Below are 4,757 nucleotides of genomic sequence, written 5' to 3'. Positions count from 1 at the left end.
TTCCTTTTTGTCGATTCTCCATCTTTTTTTTTTTTTTTTTTCCCCTCGAAATGAAGAACGGAAATTAATCAGCATCCTTGTATCGCGGGTCAGCGAGAAAACGATACTCATCATCATCATCATCATGTTCTAACCGTTGGCGTTGTTACTTGAGCCTTGATTGATAATGTGACGTCAGGTGCCAGCCATCTCACTTGCCTACGAGGAGGCAGAGAGCGATATTATGAAGCGACATCCACGAAACCCCTTCACTGACAAGCTAGTTAACGAAAGGTAACACATCAACAAACATAAACCGAATCTTGACCAAACAAAATAAAAAAAAAAAAAAGAAAGAAAGTATAAGAAAGATACTCTTACTATACTTACTACTGCTACTGTCACTACTACTACTACTACTACTACTACTACTACTACTACTACTGCAACTACTATACAAATACTATTACCACTACTTTACACCATGATCGACTTTTTATGGTCAGAAAGCGTAATTGGTGACGCGTGATCTCTTGATTCTTGAAAGATTTTCCTTCTTTCTGATAAATTAGATATATATATTCATCAACAACTTTCTATCGTTGTTATTATTTTTTTTTTTAAATAATGAAGAACGTAAGAATATGGATCTAAAAAAAAAAAAAAAGAATTGAAAGAATATATATTTGTAAATATATACATGTGCAAAATTTATAGTATCAAGAATCGAAAGATCACAAAGATCTCCATTACCTGTCTATTGGTCGTGTATACACCTCTTACTTATTCCTATGATTATTGTACAGTAGCTAGTTCGTTCTGTCTCGTATATACTCGTTCTCGAACACTTTAAAAAGAAAGAAAAAAAAAAAAATATAATTAAAACAAAGGGATACATATAATACGGGTACAGAGATTTTTCACGACACGTTTCTCAATATTCTGCAAGATCGTAAAAAAAAGAAAATGTACTCGTTGTCTCGTCACGAGCAGAGACCTACGTGGTAACTGTGGTAACGAGGTGACAACGAATTTCTCTCTCTATCTCTCTCTCTCTCTCTCCCTCTAACTATCTATCTCTTTTTCTCTTTCTCTCTTTCTCCCTCTTTCTCTCGTGTACAAATTAATCCCTAGCCTGATTTTGTGAATCCGTGTGTAAAAATTGTTGGATGTTGTATCTTTTTCCCCCCCCCCCCCCTCCGTGCTTTTTATTTCTCGTTTTTTTTTTCTTTTTTCTTTTCTTTTGAAAAATATCGTTTTTTCGAAATTGATGATATTACACGATATCGTCCAATTTGTTTGTTTGAACGAAACTTTGACGTTTGCTAACGAAACGTGAACGAACGACTAATCAGTTACTACAGTCCATCGTGTGAATGCCACTTTTCAACTGATGCATCGCATTAAAGAGATCGGATGTAATAAAAATGGATAAATAGAAATCTTGTCTCGTATTTGAACAACTGTTTAAACGATCGATACGCTTTTTTGCCTTATCGTAAGAAAAAGGAAAGCTTTCGCTGAAGCTTGTCGAAAAAAACGCGAATTTAAAAAAAAAAAAAAAAAGATAAGATAAAATTTCGATGTATATATGATTCCTGTTTAACTCTTTTTTTTTTTTTTTTCTTTTTTTCTTTTGATATATACGTATATGTATATATATATATATATATTCTTCTATTTCTTTTTCTGTCACTTTTGTGTTTCGCTTTGTAAGCGTTTGTTGGTCGAACGCCAAAGGCTGTGGGTTTAATTTGTTCGATGCCTTTTGGTCAAGGGACTCAGACACGCTAGGGGATGATAAATGATCGATGATCTAACAAGGTAACGGAGAATGGTGCACGAAGGTATAACACTTCAGGGCATTTTGATAATTGGGTATTACACACTAGAGCTTTATTATCTCAAATTTTAATATATTCTATCTCTCTATTTCTTTATCTTTCTCTCTCTCTCTCTCTCTCTCTCTCACTCTTTTTCCGTTATCCTCTCTTGTTTCGAGAGCCCGGTCGAATATTTGCTTCAAAGATGGATCGTAAATCTTGATCGATGACGTTTGCTCGTCCACGATTAACCGTGTATGTCGATTGTTCGATCAAACAATTTCATCAGAGACATCGTAAATTTATTCAAATGATATTCATTTGATAATCCATATTTTCGGTGTATTTTATAAAAAAAAATTTAGAAAAGAATTCTCTTTAAAAAGAAAATATATACGTAGAATGGATTACGAAGAATTAATTGTCAAAAATTAAAATTATATGAAATATCAAAAAAAAAAAAAAAATGAAAGAAATTTTTTTTAAAATAAAGAATCGTGGAACGAGCAATCGAACAACTTTCTCTTTTCGATGATATTTCCTCTTTCTTCGAACGAACACGGAAAGAAACGAAAGAAATTGTAATTGCCAGTCAAACAGTCGCTTCCATAAAGATGATCTTCGCTTGTAATTAGTGTGTCATTTCGTTAAATGCCAAAGGTAAGCCGATCACTCTCTTTCTCTTTATCTATCTATCTATATCTCTTCTCTATTTCTCTATTGAATCTATTTCTCTACTCCGTTTTTTCCAAGCTCGGCTTTTTCTCCGATATTATTCTTGCCCCCCACTTATTCTTGTTTCAAAACTTGTGTCGCCACCGTCGACCATCCGCCATGTTGGCCCCTCATCAAGCTCTTTTTTTTTTTTTCTTTTTTTTCCTTTCCCCTCATCGCACTTCTTTGACTTTAAAAGTAATTCCATCAATGATGACGTATCGAGATCCCTAAATACAGAATTTTTATCTCTTCTCGATTTTCTTATATGTATGTATATGTATATACATATATATATATATATATATTTTTCCTTCCTATCGTTCATAATTCGATAAATGGAAAATGTGTTTCACCGATCGTTGACTTCCGATACGACACCATCATTATCATCACATTATTTTCATCTTTAGCGAGATATTATTTTATTTCGTGTATTTTTTTTCAATTTTATTACACCATTGATATTTTTTCTTTTTTTTTTTTTTAGCATTTCTTTCAAGTATTTTTAACCTTATCATCTTGTGTATCTCTTCCTTCATTATCTCTGGCTGCCTTTTACGCAACAAGCCAAGTTTGTCGTTGCTCTGCCTCGTTGAAAATTCAAGGATCTCAATCGTTTTTTTCCCTCCCTTTCATTTTTTTTCTTTTTCATTTTTCTTTTTTTTTTTTTTTTTTTATTGCTGCTTCATCCAATAACCCGATGTAACATATTCCTTTTTTTCCAGTTAATCGATTAATATTATATTATACAAGGACGATGGTTCTCGAACGTTCACACATATATATATTTATATATTCACATATAAGTTAATTAATTCTAAAGAATACTTGTGATTTATTTTTCTTTGATCAAATCTTTTTCAAATTTCTCGAATCAAAAACGGACATCATACGTGGCAGAAGGTGAACAAATTTACACGAAAAAAACACATACAAAAAAGATATATAGAATGAATCGCGTAGATCGATGCAGAACAGTTTCGTGGTCGTTTGTGTAATCGTTCTCTATAGAATTGTGCCTTTTGAAAAAAGACTATTAACCAGCCATTTATTGCAAGATCAAGTTTACTTTCGATCCACTATTTCTGCATTGAGCGATTCTCGATATTTTTTTTCAATCAAGTCACGAACTTAATCGATATTTTTAACAGTCGATGAGTCTCGTTGAAAGAAACGACTCTAAATCGCCAATAAGTCTTAATACGTTTTAATTCAAATAAAGAATAGTGATGTAGTTTGAAAAATAATTTTGCAATCATTATTTAATAATATAAATAATAATAAATTAAATATATAATAAAATAATAATAATAAAATATTTAATAATAAATAAATCATAGTTGTCATAAATCATTTCTTGATGATTCTCGATTTAATCTTAAGTAGTAATACTGCAATTTTATTTAAAAAAAAGAAAGTTACACGTTATAAAAACGTGTCAAGATATTATCAGAAAGTTTAATTATAGAGATCGCTTCTATTTAACGATGCTCGCTTCTGAGATCCATAACTAGTTGAATCTCAATAATTCTAATTTGTGTATAACTGACTATATAGATCGATATAATCGTTATTACATATATTGTCTATATATCTATATATATTACATATTTATTCATCCCCTTGATAATTATCATTATTATATCATTATTATCTATCATCATCACTGTCATCATTATCATCGGTATTATTAGCAACTATCGTTGACCCCCTTTCTCTGATCATCATCATTTTCTCATCATCGTCATGATCGATATCATTATCCGCATTATCTCTCGATATATATAGATCCTCTCTCACGATTGTTCACCCTACACACTACACTCTCTTCTCTTGTTACAACTTTTCTTTTTTTTTTTTTTACTATTTATTATTATCATTATTATTATACGCCACCATGACCACATACCACCAGCATATTTATTATTATTACTACTAGTTAACTAGTATTACTATTACTATTATTACTATCATATCAAAAAAGTAGCTACGGGAATTTTTTATTACTATCTTTTATATATATATATATATTTTTTTTTTCACACAGCTGTGCCGCTGCTACCTCTGTATTTTATATATATCATTGTTTAACCTATATATTTACTTAGTATTTTTTTTTTTTTACTTTCCATCACGAATAATGATCCATGCATAAGACGCACACTTCAACGAACGTAACGGAACTGAAAAAGGAAACGGACATTGAGAAAAAAAAAAAAAATATCTAATACTAATATA

The 4,757-nt window shown here is 30.9% G+C and overlaps 1 protein-coding gene and 1 long non-coding RNA gene across 2 annotated transcripts in view; one reads left to right on the top strand and one right to left on the bottom strand.

Moving 5' to 3' along the window:
- Positions 1-4,757, top strand: part of LOC102670609 (sodium/potassium-transporting ATPase subunit alpha) — a 123,004-nt gene that overhangs the window by 111,984 nt on the left and 6,263 nt on the right. The window lies entirely within an intron of this gene.
- Positions 1-4,757, bottom strand: part of LOC116185034 — a 14,252-nt gene that overhangs the window by 5,189 nt on the left and 4,306 nt on the right. Inside the window, exon 2 of the long non-coding RNA XR_004149748.1 lies at positions 418-422. This is a non-coding gene — a long non-coding RNA (uncharacterized LOC116185034). The remainder of the gene's footprint in view (positions 1-417; positions 423-4,757) is intronic.

Source organism: Apis dorsata, unplaced genomic scaffold, assembly GCF_000469605.1.
Source record: "Apis dorsata unplaced genomic scaffold, Apis dorsata 1.3 scaffold_87, whole genome shotgun sequence".
In the NCBI taxonomy this organism is placed as follows: Eukaryota; Metazoa; Arthropoda; class Insecta; order Hymenoptera; family Apidae; genus Apis; species Apis dorsata.
The sequence above is the reverse complement of the archived record's forward strand: the minus strand, read 5'-3'. Positions and strand labels throughout refer to the sequence as shown.